The 17,025-nt window shown below is 61.2% G+C and overlaps 1 protein-coding gene across 4 annotated transcripts in view; it reads left to right on the top strand.

Moving 5' to 3' along the window:
• The window catches only part of AGPAT3 (1-acylglycerol-3-phosphate O-acyltransferase 3), an 81,189-nt gene that overhangs the window by 38,933 nt on the left and 25,231 nt on the right, over positions 1-17,025 (top strand). Inside the window, exon 1 of one of the 4 annotated variants that reach the window (XM_078452709.2) lies at positions 3,805-4,067. The exons of 2 other annotated variants lie outside the window; for them this stretch is intronic. The gene's annotated coding sequence lies outside the window, so the exon portion shown is untranslated. Of the gene's footprint in view, positions 1-3,804; positions 4,068-7,237; positions 7,609-17,025 lie in introns of those variants that run through there. One more of the 4 variants, XM_078452707.2, reaches the window with a different exon arrangement.

Raw genomic sequence — 17,025 nt, 5'->3', positions numbered from 1 at the left:
AGCGAGGGCCTCAAGTCTTTTGTCCCTGTTCTAGAGCGAGGGCCCCAGACGGCCAGACAGGTGCAGCTGCACGGAGGCAGAGAAGGCTCACGGTCAGGGTGACGAGAGAAGGCGGGGTGGCCTGCAGCCGGAGCTGGGCTTCCCTCCAGATGAAGCTTGTTTGGGGAAGCACTTTGGAGGGACCCCGTGAGGGCGTGGCTGCTTCGGATGCTCACCTGCTAAGACAAGACGGGACCTGGACGCAGCCCCGGCTGTGAGCTAGTGACGCTGTCTGGGGGGAGGGGGTGGGGGGGGGGAGCTGAATTCAATGCTAGGAGATGAGGTGAAAAGCCAGTTTGTCACCGACCTTCTGCAGAGTATGGCTTCAGTGTCCCAATGCTTCTTGATCCCAAACCCCAGAGTCAGACGGGGCGGGCGTTCCTTCCGGCGGGGGCAGCCGCGGACCCCAGCACACGCTGGGGGAGGCTCAGAGGGTGGTGGTGAACGGCAGCCCTGGGAGGTGACAGGAGGGCCAGATGCCAGCCCCCGGGTGTCCGAGGATGCGCGTCCACCCACACGGGTGCCGTGGCCGGTCCCTCAGACCAGCAGGCAGCAGGGAGGGCCGGGGACACCCACAATCAGAAGTCTGCAGAGGGGGCTGGAGGCTTTGCATCTTGGCCCCAGAGATAGGGGTGAGTCAGCTGTCTGTGGGGCGTTTACAGTGGGTGCAAAGACCTCTTTTGAGCAAAGGTGGGCAGGAATGTGCTTGAGAGAAGGTCCCTGGTCACCTGGCGTCCTGGGAAGGTGGCGGAGGTGAGCCGCCTCCAGCGGCTGCTCCTGACAAAGGTGGCACGGGAGGGGTGTCCGCGGTCGAGCGTGGCGTCGGGCGAGACTGCCAGTCTCTGTGCTCACAGCTGGTCTGTTCGGGTCCAGCGGGATTTGTGGGCGCGGTTTGTGTCGGTCCAGACTCGTGGCACAAGGACAAGGTGCCGGGTGCTGCCGGGCTCGGCAGACCAGGCAGGGCCGTGAGAGTAATCTCTTTTGAAGATACCATCTCTCATAAAACTTACAAAAATCAACTCATTTTCCAAAATAAAGTTTAGACTTCTTTCCCCGGTTCCCTGCTGCAACCCGACATCCGAGGCCCGGGCAGCTGGAACAGGGAAGGGCCACAGGGGCACTTGCGGGGGCTACGGGAGGTGGGGTGCCCAGCGGGGTCTCTGAGAACCCCTGCAGCTGGGAACCTGGGCAGCCGTGAGTCCCTGCCTCGTGCCGGCTGTCACACCATCGTCCCTGCCGTCACCTGCCACACAGCCGGCGGTACCTTCCGCTGGAGGCCGCTCGAATAGAATCCCGCGGCCCAGGCGGCTTGTGAGCCACAGACATTTCTTTCTCACGCTTCTGAAAGCGAGATCAAGGTGCCGGCAGGTTCCGTGTCTGGGGAGGCCCCTTCCTGCTTCACAGCCGGCAGCTTCTCTGTATCTTCGTGTGGGGAGGGGCAGGGGAGCTCTTGGGGTCTCCTTGAGAAGGGCACTGACCCCACCACGGGGGCTCCCCTCTCGTGACCTGATCACGAGGCCCGAAGGCCCCACCTCCCCGCGCCGTCACCTCGGTGGTCAGGTTCCAGCCCGTGCACTTGCCAGGGCGCAAACCCTCAGTCCCTAGCAGGTGGCGCCGGGCGGGAAAACCGGGGTGGGGCCACCGTGTCAAGTGCGAGCCAGAGTTGGGAAAGTACAGACATCAGAAGACCAGCCGCCGGCCCCGGGCCTGGCGTGGGACGAAGGCTGATCTCCCTTTCACGCCCTGCCTCTGCCTGGTTTCACATTTTACAGCAAGAATGTCCTACTCCCTGCCAACTTACAGAATCTCCTTAGGGCTCCAGAGCGGGGGTGTTGTGACTTCACACGTCTCATTCGCAGGCCTGGCTGTAGAATCCCGCCAGGGAGCGCCCCTCCCGCGGCCGGTCTCCCTGCGGGGCCCTCCGCTGCCCTCCTCGTGAGCCGTGGCAGGCGCCGCTCCTGCCTCGAGCCCGTGTTCTCAGCCGTGGGGGAGACCGGCCTCTCGGTGGGTGCGATGGGAGAATGGGCGTTTCCGGTTGGCTTGGCGTCCCGGTTGTTGACGACACAGTTCCTGCTCGTGGAAGCGGTGCTTTGACGGGTACTCGGCCTGCGTTAGAATCCTGATTCTGCTACGTGCTCGCCGCGTGACTCTGGGCAGGTGGCTTAGCGTTTCTGTACCTCAGTTTCCTCATCTGCGAAATGACTCTCATGAGAGCTCACCTCCTGAGGGTGCCGCGAAGACTGAACGAGCAGACAGACACGGGGGCATCGGGACGCCCCGTGACGGTGACGGTTCTAGACGGCTGTCACCCTGCACGGGACTGTGCGCTCCAGCTGGCGTTAGAGCATCTCGACTGCAGTTCCGGAACTCGGGCTCCTGCTCGGGGCAGCTGGGCGTGGCAGTTTCCCTGAGGAGAGAGTCAAGCCGTCTGCGGGGAGGGGCAGGGAGGGTCGGGGGCTCAGACCCGGGTGCTCGCGGGTGCTCTGGCCACCTCCCCCCACCCCCCCCCCCGGCTCCGTGCTCCTGAGAGGGACATGGGACAGCAGGAAAGCACACCTCTCTGGAATATGTGTGGGGAAACGGGAAGGACACCCAGGAGCCAGCTCAGGAGAGCAGCCTTCCTGCCACCCGGCAGAGCAGCCTGGGGCCCTTCCCCCTGGGCCCTCGGCCTGCCCCACAGCGTCCAGCCCCCGGCTGGCCCAGAGAGGTAGGAGGCCGGGGTCCAGCCCAGCTTCTCTCGTCCCCTTGAGCCCCCCCCCCCCACCGGCTATGGTACCCCTGGGAACGACAGGCACCTTCGATGCAACCGTGTCCTTATTGCCACCATCGCCTGGGACAGCGGGGCTCTGCAAACCGGCTCCCGTGCTCGCCGCGTGTCAGAGAGACCAGGCTGGCACGTCGGGCCCACAGACGGAGCCCCTGGGCACTCCCCGCGCGGGCGCTTCCCGGTTCTGTGCGCTGACGCCCGTGTCCGCGGTGTGCGGAGGGGACGCGGGGCCAGCCGCTCCTTGGTGCCAGCCGGGGTGTTGTTGCTCGTTGACCAGACCCCTTGTCCTGGCAGGTGCATCAGTGCCGTGTGCACATCTCTCCGCCCGTCACCCGCCCCTGGCCTGTAGCTGCATCTCAGAGGCTGCGGTTACGAGCACAGCTTGGCAACCAGTCCCAAGCGCAGTCTTGAAACGATGAGTGCACTCTCGTCATCCCGATGCCCGGTGCCCGAGGTGGCCCAGGGCCAGCGAGCCGGGTCACGTGTCCTCGGGAGGCTGAGCAGGGCGACCCCCGTGTCTCAGTCCGGCTGGTCCCCTCCGGGCCCGCCCTTCACGAGCGAGGCGCTCCCCAAGAGTGAGGCGCTGCCCCGGGACACCCGCTGCCGGACGCCCCCGTGCGTGTTCACCCCGACCCGCCCGTGTCCACACCGCGCGGTGACCACAAGCCGCACAGCGTCTGGCACAAGAGTTTCCGAATGTGCTTCAAAGCACTTGAGATTTGGCCGCTGGCTTCCCTGTGTGCACACCTCAGGCTGTTTACCCGTGTTTGGTTTGCATGGCAACCCGTGCTCCCCACGCGTCCCGGTGTGGGTTGGAAGGACACTGTCAGCCTCCCGGGGAGCACCAGCCTCACTCCTGGAAGCGCCACCGCCGGCTCCTTGACCCCAGGGTGAGTCGAAGCAAAGAGGCTTGTCGCGAGTGGGCCTTGATGTCTGCTCCCCCCCCCCCCCGACTTGTTCGTGTATTTAAAGCTGCGGGAGGCAGACCAGGTTGAACACAGCACCGCCGGCCTCCCTCAGGCGCCCGCGACCAGGTCCCCGTGGAGCAGCAGGCATCCGTCGGTCGTGTCCTGCGAGGGACTGGAGGGCACTTGGCTGGCTGGTGCTGGGGCCACAGCGCGGCCTCCTCCTGCGTCGTGCCGGGACCAACAGAGAAAGCTCAAGGAACTCAGAGCCTTTCCGAAGAAGGGCTGCGGAAAGCGGCGGGAGCCCGTGCCCAAGCGGTCAGCGGGAGGGACGACGCCCCGGGCATGAGAACGGGGTCGGGGTCGCGACTCTGCCAGCAGGAGGGGGCCCGGTGAGGCCTTGTGGGGAGTCTTAAGTGAGGGCCTCTGGCAGCTTCTCTCCCTGTTGCTCTAGAGTGTTTGTGTAGCTGGCATCCAGAGGCTTCTTCCCGGGTCTGAGGCCGAGGGAGATCTGGAAGGCAGGCCGGTGAGGTGGTGCGTTCCCCGAGCACCTCGTTAACCTAACACGCGGACGACGGTGTATGGGGGGGAGGGGGAGTCTCACTGTCGGGGCCGGCGTGTCTGTGAGGCAGGGCCCGCAGCACAGTGCTTGGTCCCCAGCATCTTTCCTTCCGGAAGCTCCACGTTGTGGCTGCTCTACTGGGTGTGGAGGCAGCACGGCCTGAGGATCAGCAGTGTCTCTGGTGACGCGTGGGAAATAGCGATCAGCCGTGATTTAGCTCGCGTCGAGGCGTGGACACATCAGGACAAGCGCCAGGATGTGCCGTCCCGCCCCTGGGAGCGGCCGGATTCACTCCTGGGGGCCTGGGGTGGAACTGGCCACGCTGGGGGCAGCGGGGCGCTCAGAGGGCCGCGTTTCGGACCCCAGGCTGCCAGCTCTTTGGGGATTTGGGGCAGAGGGACTCAGAGCTGCAGTCGTGCAGAGGGCAGAGCCGTCGGGATCGCCGCATGGTTGGTCTGTGGTAGCATCTGTGGCTTGGCGTGGCCTCGGCATGTATGTGGGTGTGGCTTCATGCACGTGGGCGGGGCCCCCCGTGGCCCCTCAGCAGCGTGTCTGGGCGTGGCCCGTGTGGCCTCTCTCACACGACACTGTTAGCAAGCACCCGATTCCGGCAGGTTCCACATGGGGTCCCCCCCTGAGGGCCAGGACTGCAGGAGCTGGTGGCAGGGGCTCCCGGTTTCTGTGTGGGGTCAGGGTGGGCCGGGGACGGCCAGAGCTCTGCTGGCGGTGAGCACAGAGAACAGGACGGGGAGGCTGACGGGGAGCGGGGAGCCCAGGGCCGGCTGTGCCACAACCCCCCCCGCCCCTCCCCTGCAAGGATGGGGGGATCATGGGTCAGTCCCAGAGGGTGGAGGGAGGCACTGCCCTCGGTGCGCCCCGGCTTGCCCGCCACTTGCCCTCCCTGTGGCTGCGCTTGGCGAACTTTCTGGCGGTCGTCTCTCTGATCTCCTTTCTGTCTGGGCTGCGGTTGGTGGGTTCCTCGTTTGCAGGAGCCCAGCAGGTACCAGACGGAGGAGCGTCTGGCTGTCGCCGGGGGCTCCGCGGGGCCCCTCCGGCTGTCTGGCCCCCTCCTCACTGGGCCCCTGCTGGCCCCAGGGTCGGCGGGGGTAGCAGAGAACCTGCTCTGGGACCACTCGATAACAATCACAACATGCTTGCGCGTGGCCCCGCCCGACGGGTGTGGTCACCACCAGTCAAGCAGGGGGACTGGAGTGTGCCGACTGACTGCACGGGGAGAAACTGTTTCCTCTGAGGAAGTGTTGCAGAGTTTTAAAGGATACTTTTTCCCCGTGGCTGCTCTCAGCGCCAAGAACTCCTGCCAGCACATGCTCTTTCACCCTTTTGGCGGGAATCACTAACGTTCAGGGGCAGGGAAATAATCCGGAGACTACGTTCCCATGACGCTTTCTTGTGCAATATGTTCAAATTAGCTTTGTTCTCCTCAACCTAACGAGGAGGTGTGGAGAACGAGAGCCTCGAGGGAGGGCGGTGGCGGGGGTGAGGGTGGGGAGAGGGTGCGGGGAGGGGGGCTGGGGGGCGGCTCCCGGGCCTGGACGGCGCGGCCCCCGGTCTCAGGGGCTGGAGTTTGGGAGGTGTGTCTGGGGGGCTGCGGGGGCAGCCGGGAGGGGTCTGTGACCCACTTTCCACTCGACGAGTCATCGCGGCCATGCCCCAGAGGTCAGGCCGGAGCGCCCAACGGAAGCCTTTCCCAAGGAGGGCAGGGCCCGTCTGGCCTCAGAAGGTCCTCACGGGACGAGTCAGGGCCACCTGCCACCCTGCACGGAGACCTTGGCTGGGGGGTGGGCCTCATGGTCCCCCAGGCCCGTGTCCTCATGCGTCACACACCGAGGTCCCCCACGGGCTGGTTCTGCGGACGCACGTCCTGAACGGCACTCTGGGAGAGGAGGGCTTTCTTTTTGTGACCCATTGGAGAGGCAGTGGTCCGGGCACCTGGCAGGGAGCGGCACCTCCAGGGCCCCGCCGTCCCGGGAGGACAGGCACGGCTACGTTAGAGCCAGTCCGCCAAGGCCGCCAGCACCCGGGATTAAGGACTTGGAAAAGCCTTAGCCAGCAAGACGGTGCTCAGGACAATCCTCTGAAGCCCCTTCCAGTGGACGGAGTGCAGGGTAGTGACCCGCCTTCTCTCCTGAGACGTGTCAGGCCAGAAGCTAGATGACAGATGCTTCTAGAAGGAGCCTTGCAGTGACCCGTCCAGAAGCCCCAGAACCTGCCGCCTCAGGGTCCCACGGGAGTTCCTGTGCTGCAGATTCACTGTGGTGCCCGGGGGGGGGGGGGGGGGGGACGGGGGAGGTGCAGGATGGGAGCACTGGCCCAGTCTCCTGTGTAGGAGAGTGACAGTAGTGACTTCATTTCCCCCTGGGACCGCGCCCTAGCCCCGAGGAAGGTTCTCCGGCCAGAAGAATCCTCAAGACGCCCTCATGATCAAATACCCCCCCACCCCACCCCCCACCCCGCTTCCTCAGGTGTCTGCTGAGGCCTTCTTCACTGGGAGCGGGTTTTGTGGGGTGACGCTTCTGTCCTTGGGTCACCTGATCTCGCCTCAGCCCCGTCACAGATCCCAAGTCTCAAGGAGACGGGGGAGAGGCACACCCCCCCCCACCTTCCCTCAGTTCCTCCAACACAGACTCCCCAAGAGTAAGACGTGTGGCTTTCCCCCCAGGAGCCCTCCTCTGTCGGCAGCTGTGGGCTGGGACCCGGCCCCGAGTACAGGACGGCTGTCCATCACCTGGTGGCCCAAGCATGGGCTCCCTGTCACTAGCTGACCCCACGGCCCCCCCCCACCAGGCCGCGCTGTGTTGGGGTCATGCCATTGTGGCTTCGGAGAGGTGGGGGAGAGACGGTGTGGGCTTGTGGGCCGCTGACCTGCGTCCCGGCCCAGCCCCGTGACACCAGCAGCTCACGGTGGCTCCCGGCAAAGCTGCTTATTGGATTAGTGGCCCCGCGGGCCCCTGCAGCAGGTGGGGGGAGGCTGGCATTTAGGGGGTCCTGTTTTCGTCTGGGCTGCTCTGTGAGGCCTGCAGGGGCCTGGGGCGGGGGGAAGGCGGCGCCTGGAAGTGTGTGTTCCCCTTGGGGCTGAGCAGATGGTCCTGGTGGCCCCGGCCCGTCGGACACGGGCGCCATAGTCTGGACGTAATCCCTCTTCCTTATCCGCCGGCCAGGGGCTGACGCTGCTCAGGCCGCCGGTCTCCTTCTGTCGGACTTTCGCGGGCACAGTGTTCCGGGGGTCCGAAGATGCTGTCCAGCTACTCAGCCTGCCTTTTCTCGGGCGTGTGCACCGCCCTGGTCGCCGTGGCCCTGGCCTATTACTTCTACTGGTGAGTACGGCCTGGCGGGCTCTGGGCCGTCCCTGCGCAGGGGCCCCAGGCCTCGCTTTTCTTCCGCTTCCCCTCCTGTTCTCCATGTGTCACAAACTTCCCGCTTGGGAAGGGGCCCTCGTGGTCGGCAGGGAAGTCAGTGTCAGTCCTGCCGGTTGTGTCCGGGGCTCGGCCCAGGGAGATCCCACCTCGCCCCGCCGCGAACGTGTCTCCGGGACGTTCTGGGACGTTCCTGGAGAAGGTTCCGGGGCCGGGCGCCTGGCGCCAGGAGCAGCTCCGTCAGCTTCCTGGTGCTCCCCGACCTCTTACCCCGCCGTGGGCGCGGGGGGCTCACAGGGTGGTCCGTCGATGAAGTGGAAAGTGGTAGTTTCCATCACGGAGAGGCCACCCTGCTGTACCCAGGCAGGCTGAGCTGCTTTGCGGTGAGTCACTCGCAACCCTTTCTGGCTGTCGTGACCCGCACGCACACTGGTTCTTGCTGGGAGGTGGGGAGTCCGAGAGGTGGTGCTGACCCCACCGGCCTGGGGTTCCCGAGACTCGGGTCCAGCCCGACCCCACACCAGGCCGCGATGGTGAATGGGGCGCGTGTGCTCCAGGCCACCTGTTTCCATCTGTAGAATGGGAAACCGTGTGCCCTGTCTGCACGTGACCGTCTGTAGCCAGGGCACGGGGATGGGAGCCATCGGGTGGAGCCGGCCCCCGCCCGGTGCTGGATGTCGTCAAGGTGGCCGGTGGGGAGACCCGAAACCCCAGGTCTGTGGCTGACTTCATTTTTTAGGGCCAGAAAATGGGGTTATTTCCGGTGAAGAGACATTGAGACGTTGGCTCTTGTGAAGGTTCTGACCCAGATTAGTTTTGTTTTCTTCAGCACACGGTCTGGCTGGGAATTCTGTTTGCCCGAGGCTTTCCCTTCTGTTGATCCGATTATCACTTCTGTTCTGACGGTGCGGAGGGCGCTGCACATGGTGTGTTCGGGGGCTCCGTGCCTACGCGGCCCCTGCCCTGCCGTCCAGGACACGAAGGCCCTTTCCTGCCCGCTGGGAGTTGGGAGCTGGGAGCCCCTTCCTCCCCAACTCCGTATCACTTACCATGCAGAATAAATTTATGCCCAGGAGTTATTTGCATTTTAGATCTTACGTGAAAACGATTGATAGAATTTACAAAGAGTTACACGGGACCACAGAAAGGTAACAGGGGTGAATCAGGGGAAGAATTGGCCCAGGTGAGGGAAGGAAGGACTTTTGTCCCCTATTGAAGGAGCTCCGGGTCTTGGCCAGGTGGTTCCCCAGACCCCGCTGGGGCCCCCAGGGGACGAGTGATCACTTACTTTCATGGTAAACTTCCAGATGCTCTCGGCCAGGGGAGGGGTCCACCAGCCCAGGGGTGTGTCGCAGCAAAGGTGCCCCCCTGCCCCCCACCCCTGTCCTGGTAATCGATGGCGTGTGGAGGCCAGGAGAGGAGAGGCAGCTCGTGTGGCTCTGAAGGCTGGCCAGCTGCGGTGTGCTGGCGAGGGCACGGGCTCGCCGGGTCCCCTCGGTCCTGACGCTTGCCCCAGCCACTCAGTCGTCACTCCATCCACACGTGGACAGAAACCCAGATGGAAGAATGTTTTTGCAGCTTCTTGTGATCTGGCTGGCAGAGTCGAGCAGCCCCAGCTGTGCCCCCGTCCCTCCGCCCCCATCCCTGTCCTTGTCCCCCACGCTCAGAACTGGGAGAAAACATTGAGGTTTTCTTGCCCTGGGTCTACAGAACGTTCTCCTCCCCAGTTTGTGCCGGGCTTAAGTGCTGCCTTTTCAGCCGCCAGTCTCCCCGGGCCCGGAGTCCCACCCAGACTGGCGTGCGCTCAGCCAGCCTGGGCTTCTGGAGCGCTGTGACCGGCACCGAGGGGGAGCCCCTCCCCGGAAGGTGCTGGAGAGGAGTGCTCTGTTCTGGTCAAGATGCCCCCGGCTGTGCGAGTTTGTGAGCACTTCCAGGAGAAGCTCAGGGTCAGGGAATAGAACTCTGGGCTCCAAGATGCCATCAGAGACCCACTTCTTTCCGAGGCTCTGCCGTGTGGCCCGGCCCTGCTCAGACGGCTACGGCTGTCCTCTGCAGACGTCACGGCATCCAGGAGAGAGACCTTCTCGTCCGCTGCCCTCTTGCCGGCGAGGACCGTCTCCGTGGTGGGCTTCTCCACGTGCCCGGAGGTGAGCCCTTCGCTAGCAAGAGGCCGGACGCGGCCAGAGCGTGGCCCCGGCCCCGTGCCGGAGCGCCGCTTTCGGAAGCGTCCCCCCTCCTCCCCCCTGCAGGTCTGTCAGCAGAGTGACGTTGGGGCGCAGCAGCCAGGGAGGCGACCGTGCTTCTCTGAGAAAGCCTGGCTTCGCTTCTGGGTGTAAGACCCCCAGGACCCACCTGTGAGACAGACATAGGGAGGCGTGAGTTCCCCCAAGCGCACACTCACCGCCTCTGGTCGCCCACCGTTACTTCTCTTCGGCAACGTCGCCAGCACGTACCCCCTTTCAGACGTCACGCTCACCGTGAAATGCACACGGACCTCGTCTGTGCTTCTTTAAATTGTTGAATAACATCAGGGCCGGAGCCCCGCCTCCCCGCCCGTCACCCGGCGCGACCTGGGGGCCCGGCCGTGGCTGACCTCGTGCCCTCTGAGGAGACCTTAGGAAGAGCTGGGCCGCCCTCCCTCTGTATCTCAAATGTTTAACAAGTTCACTGGCCTAAGTGGCATTTCATATGTTGGTTTAGGGATCTTCCTCGTTTTAAGGAGCGCAGATTCCTGCCGCTAAGAACAGCTGCACAGGGAAAGATGTTTTACATCTTTACGAGGGACAGAGACGTTTAGGGGAGGCCTGGGGCGCCCTCACTTCCAGCGCTGCCCACACACCCCCGCGGGTCCCGTCCCTGCAAGCTCGTCGTTGGCGTAGGCAGCGCCCCGGTCAGCGGCTCCCCCACGCTGCTTTGTTGATAAGTTTCCCTGTTATCGCAGCCGAAGTATGGCTCTGGGTTCTCTGGGCTCTTTCTGGAAAGACACACTGGCACCAAAGCCCTTACTTGAAGTTACAACAGCAGCTACTTTTAAAAGTTAGTGACTTACAACCATGTCCGATAGAGGTTTCTACCATGGCCTTCAAGGTGTGTGTGTGTGTAAAGAATCAAAATCTCAGGGTGCCCGGGTGGTCAGTCAGTTGAGCATCCAACTCTTGACCTCAGCTCAGGTCATGATCTCGCGGTTCATGAGATCGAGCCCCACATCGAGCTCTGACTCGATGACAGCTTGGAGCTTGCTTGGGATTTTCTCTCTCCCTCTCTCTCTCTTTCTCTCTCTCTTTCTTTCTCTCTCTTTCCTCCCACCCCCCCTCTCAAAATAAATAAATAAACCTTAAAAAAAAAAGAATTAGGGGCACCTGGGTGGCTCAGTCGGTTAAGCGTCTGATTCTTGATTTTGGTTCAGGTCACGATCTCCCAGTTCGTGGGTTCGGGCCCCACATAGGGCTCTGCCCTGACAATGTGGAGCCTGCTTGAGATTCTCTCTCTCTCTCTCTCTCTCTCTCTCTCTCTCTCTCTCTCTCCCCCTCTCTCTGCCCTTCCCCACTCACACTGTCTTTCTTGCTCTCAAAATAAATAAACTTAAAAAAGAATGAATTTAGAAAGAATTAAAATCTCACTGATGTCGGCTGCCTGAGGGAAAGCGGGTCCGAATCACAGAAGCTTCAGAGCCTCACTGACAAAGCGTCGGGTCAGACCGCGGCTTCAGCGTGGCTCTCCTGGGTGTGCATCAGGCCTCCTCAGCGTGGGGTGCGCCGTGCAGTTTCCCCAACGAATGTGACCGTGAGGCCCTCTCGTAGCGGGTCGGTTCCCGGCGTCAGTGTCTCAGTTACGGAGTTTTACCAATGCTCGCGATGACTTAAATATCTGTCACTGGTACGGAAAGCGGCACTTTTACGAAGGCTCTTTCAGAACCCGGTGTGCTTATGAAACCCTGACGAGTTTTCAGGAACGCTCCTACCTGCCCTTATTTCATCCTTGGAGCCAGCCCGTGGTTCTGGTAGGAAAGGTCCTCTTACCCTCACTTTCAAGTCAGAAACCGAAATTCAGAACGATCACGTCACGCGCTGAGGCCACAGACACGGGACAAGAACCGTTGGCCGAGCCCTGGGCCCAGTGCACACCTGCCCCCGTTCCTCGGTGGAGAAACCCACGGTGGGCGTGGGGGCCCCTCGAACGAGTCCGCTGAGCTGAGACCTGCAGGTCATTTTCCCTTGACCGAGTTACACGAGGACTCTTTTCACCTTTAAAGGTGTTATTTCGCGGTCGGCATTAACCCAGACCTTAAATCGCTTTATATTTGCATTTCTCTGAGTTGGCAGCCTGCCCGGTTTAAAGGAAAGTGAGCTCCCACCCGTCCCTTCCTCACTCTGGTTCTCAGGGTCGTGGCTCCAAAGCCGTCCGGCCGCTGATTCCCGACCGTTTGCTGATGCTCCCTTCCGTGACTCACTAACCCACCCAGTTCTCTCGCCGATATTTACCAAGTGTCCATCCACCGCGTGCCAGGCGCGGCTCTAGACTTTTGCTTCTCTGCGAGTGTGACAGGCACCTGTCACTCCTCACCGCCCCCGAGTTTGCTGGGTTAGCATTATTTTTAGTTATTTTGCTCTTCCCCTAATACTTCAGTATACTTGAACTCTTACTTTGGGTTGAATCAACTGGAACAAAGCCCTCCTGACCTGCTCTGTGTAAAATAACTTGGGTTTACGACATTCGTATCTGTGCGGTCGTTATAATTGAGTTCTCCACGCTTCTTTTGTAGGTCGATTTCAAATATTGAAAGTCCAGAAACAGCATTCACAATAAAACTTTTAATGAATCAGTCCCTGCCGATGCCACAGAGAAGGCATGAGAATCCCGTCATTAAGTCTGTGCTGCTTGGAGGAGGAAGTCGCTCGTGAAGCCAACCGTAGAAACCCACGCCCCATGTTAGTGCGATCTCTGTCGGCACCACAGTTTCCTGGCAGGGTTTTTTTTGGTTACTTGAAAATGTTAATTGCTTCGTTTATATTTTTGAGAAAAGAAACCTATTTCTCCTTCAATACCAAAATCTTCTAGCTCCTTAATCGTATTCTTTGTGGAACAAATTCTTTGTTCTTGAAAGATCTCTGGTTCTAGTTTGGAGCAGTTTCTTTCCGGGCCACCTACGGGTGTTTATCCCGGCGTTTCCTTCCATTGCGTAATGGGGTGAGTTCTTTGTCTTAAATCCCATGTCTTTCTCTTTCCTTCCTGTTTCGCTGGACTACACCCTCAAGTAATCTTTTCACAAAGGATCAGCAGAAGTTCCATTTTCTGAAACCTGGTCTATCTCAGGACTGCCGTGATTTCTGTCTTCATTCTTTGTGTCTCTCTGGTCCTGATAGAGGGGAAATGGTATTCAGAGGGAGGAGGCTTTACTACAGGAGCTACTTACAAAGGAGCCAGCAGGGATTGGGGAGCGGTGAGAAGGGGAAAACCCTGGAGTCGGCACGTCCTTACTGACAACGTACTCCGTTCCAGCCAGAGCCGCGCGGGGAAGGAAGGGCAGGGCCCACGGAAAAGTCGGAGGATCGTGGAGTCCAAGTTGACTTCTCTTGGTCCCGGGGTCGAAATTCTGTGAAATTTGTAAAGTGGCCACATTTCGGAGTGTGCCGGAGCATGAGGTTCTGGGGGACATCTGTGGCGCTCCGCCGCTCTTGACCCAAGGGTTCCGGCCTGGATGCTCCTGGGGACTGGGTGACGCTTGTCACGGTGCACGTGCGGTAAACACGCATCATGCACTCAGCAGGCTTTGATGGAGTGCCTGGGTATGACACCCAGACCCGCGTGCTGGTGTCCCAGAAACGGTGGCTTAGATGCGTGCGACTGGTCCTCTCTGCCTGCGAGGTCTCGGCCTCGCAGGACCCGCGTCTTCCACACTCTGGGCCTTTAGGCCTCATATGTGTTGCTTCATGCTGACCTTGAGCCACCCTTCCTCACTCGGGGCAGAAGGGCAGAGGGCGTCCCAGAGGGATTTGTCTCTTGTCCTAAAACAGACGCCTTCTTGCAAGTACCTATGGACGTCTCCCCTGTCCCCCCCGCCCCCCGTGTCCCCCTGCCTGGAACTGGGCCTCACGGCCCACACCAGTCACTCCAAGAGGGGATGGGGTTCCTTTATGGCTTATATCTGGGGCCTTAGATCCCATCTTGGGATTCGATTCTCACCAGGAGCGGTGTGGCGGGAGGGAGCCCACGGTGGCTGCACGGGACTCGTGGGCCCGGAGGGGAGGTTGGCCTGTTGTTTAATGGCCTCTTTTCACCCACTGGTTGAGGAGATATGTGATGCTAAAAGAGCCTCCTGATTCCCGTAATGGTTTTAAGTTAATTTTGTATTCTATTTATTGAAACGTATTAAACACAGTAGAGAGGCGCCTGGGTGGCTCAGTCGGTTGGGTGTCCGACTTCAGCTCAGGTCATGATCTCGTGGTTTGTGAGTTCGAGCCCCGCGTTGGGCTCTGTGCTGACAGCTCGGAGCCTGGAGCCCGCTTCGGATTCTGTGTCTCCCTCTCTCTCTCTCTCTCTCTCTCTGCCCCTCCCCCACTTGTGCTCTGTCTCTGCCTATCAAAAATAAATAAATGTAAAAAAATAAGAAATTTTAAACACAGTAGAAATACACACGTGCCTCAATACAAATACAGCAGAAAGTCGACACGTGTCTGAGGCGTGGTGTTTGCTAAGCCAGTAGCCACACTCGGCGTGTCCAGCAGGGGTGCACCTGCTCGGGCGTGAGGGCCCGCGGGCCGTCAGCTCCGGTCCAGCTCACTGGTCTGCTTGTCTGTCCGCGCGGGCCGGGGCTCGCTCGAGGCTTTGTCGTAGTTGTGACATCTTGTGGGCCGTTCCCTGGTCCCGTGCGTGGTCTTCTCGGCTTCTCTTTCTTGTTTGGTTCTCCACACGAGCTGTAGCACCCGCCTGTCTAGTTCCCGGTGAAGCTGAGGGACCGGTTGGTGTTTTAATTAGGATTCAAGTGCATCTGTAACTTAGAACGGTTTGCGTGTCAATCGCGTGTCACCATCTAACACACGCCCTCACAGTGTGGCGCTTGTGGCCACCACCGGCTTCTGCGGGTCAGCAGCCCGGGCCGGGCCCAGCAGGAAGGGGCGTCAGTGTGGCTGCAGCGGGCTGGCACCCGCCTGGGGCTGTGGGTCCACCGTGCTCCGCGGGGCCCGCCCCCCACAGGCCGCCCCGGGACCCCCGCCCGGTGGCGCGGGGCACAGGGGAGGCGGCAAGGCCCTGAGGGCCGAGCTGCGGTTGAAGGACCACGTGTTCTCCGCGTGCAGAGCCCTGAAGCCAGCGGGGCCCCAGCGCCAGAGAGGGGACCCCACGTCCCGACGCCTGCCTTGCCAGGGGCGGGGCACAGGGAGGGCAGCGTTGTTCCCTTTGCTAGGCCTGCTTATTGTCTTTCAGGATGTCCTGCCGTGTCCTCGTGCGGGCTCCGCCGTCAGATCGTTTCGTTGCAGACACACGTGGGGTCTTGTCTTCCGTGTGCCTCCTGCATCTGCGTGTCCGCGTGCAGGCGTGCCCACTGGACGGCGGTCCCCGGGCTTATCTTCCTGCCTTAAGTGCTTGGACCGTGAGCCCGCTTCCCACTTGCTTTAGGAGAAACCCCTGGTCCTGGACGTGCAGTTTTTCTGTTTCTGCTGCTAGAAAGACAGTGGAGCGACCCGGGAGCCGCCAGCGGCTGGGGCCCCAGATGATCGGGGGGTGGGGGCAGAGCCGCCAGCGGCCGGGAGCTCCCCATCTTCCGTGCATGGCTTCCGGGGTTGCTCTATGGTCCCGGATGACCACCTGAGGCCAGTGTCCTGGGGCTGTTGGGTAGAAATGACTAAACTTCTCTGCTGTCTTGGTCCCTTCTGATGACTTCGGTCAGAGCGAGTTACTGAACGTTCTGAGAATGTCGATCTCTGTACATTGTGTTAACTGCCTGCGGCACTCTGTCATCTGTTGTGTATAGTGGCACTTTGGCCACAGTGGATTCTCTTGGGTCTGCGGGATACACACCTGTCATTTGCAGATAGGGATGATTTTCTTCCTCCTCCTAGACTTTTCGGTTTCTCGGTGGTTCTGGGAATCTGACGAGGCGACAGACGATTGTTAGCAAAGAAACGTGTCCTACTTCTTGGCCCGTAGAAGGATAAGATGGTCCCTGCCAGTGAATTTACCCAAGAACGAAAGGTGGTCCCTCAAAGACTCAGAAATAGGATCGTGTTTGACGTACAATTTTAGTTGGCCTCATAAAAATACCCTTTCCGCTTCCTGGCCCTGTCAATAACATGATGATGGGATACAGCCTTTCTCTCAGTGTCGTGGTCAGGTCAGCGTGGACAACAGTGGCCATTGTGCTCTCATTCGTGATGTCATCGATGGGCGCAGGGTCACCCTCTGAGGCGGTGCCCCCCGGGCCGCCGGCCGGCGCCTGCCCCTCCGTGTCATTGTCAGAAGGATGTCTGCCACCAGCGCCCCTCCCGCCCCGCTCACACCAGGTGGGTGGTGGGCCAGGAAGCCACCCAGTCCCTCTTGCCCCTGCCACATTTACAGCCAGAGGGAGGAGCAGCCGGTCAGGGACCGGTCAAGGGGCTAGACGGTCCCGCTCTGAGTGATGTGGATTTGCTCCCGTGCGGCCCGGGCTGGCCGCTCGGGGAGCGCGCGCTTTACTCCTGGCTCTGGGCTGCGTTTTGGGCAGTTGACGTTGCATCTACGTGTCTCGGGGTAGCTCGAGAATATTCGAGACGGTGTTCGCTCTCGACTCTCCCCTGTTCATGGGTTTTGTCCTCCGGTGTCTCCTGACTCAGAAACAACAGAACGGCCCGCGCGCAAACCAAACACCCAGGCTCGCTCCTGGGGTGTCCTCTGTGCGGCCAGCCGGCAAGGCCTTTCTGTGGTGCCTCCGGGGGACTGTGCGTGCCTCACGCATAGGCCTTCATGGGTGGGACGGGACAGAGGGAAGGAGGGAAGGTAACGGTTCTGCTTTTCTGCTTCATCGCGGGCTTTGAATTCGGATGACTGAAATCCGCATGAAACTCAGCGGCTCTTTCTGTCCTGTAATGCAGACCACGTATCTAGAACATCAGAAACGCTGCCCTCTGGCGTGTTTGAATGTCTTCTCCCATTGCCAGCCGCTGTCGGCTCACAGAGAGCACTCGGGGCCAGCTGAGGCCACGGCTCGGAGGGGCAGCGGTCCCAGAGGGGTGGTCCCACGGCTGCACCTTCCTCTGGTCCCCGGGGTCGGGCCGCAGGTCACCGGGAGAGGCAGCCAGAGCAGAGCAGGAGACACGGCCGAAGGGGCACCCGGTGCCGTCGGAGGACGACGGTATTGGTTCGGGTCCCGTGCCGCGTCCCCGCTGTGTGATGGGGACACCCTGG

This window comes from Panthera onca, chromosome C2 (assembly GCF_046562875.1).
Source record: "Panthera onca isolate mPanOnc1 chromosome C2, mPanOnc1 haplotype 2, whole genome shotgun sequence".
NCBI lineage: Eukaryota > Metazoa > Chordata > Mammalia > Carnivora > Felidae > Panthera > Panthera onca.
Note: the sequence above shows the minus strand (reverse complement) of the source record. Positions and strands in the feature narration are given on the sequence as shown.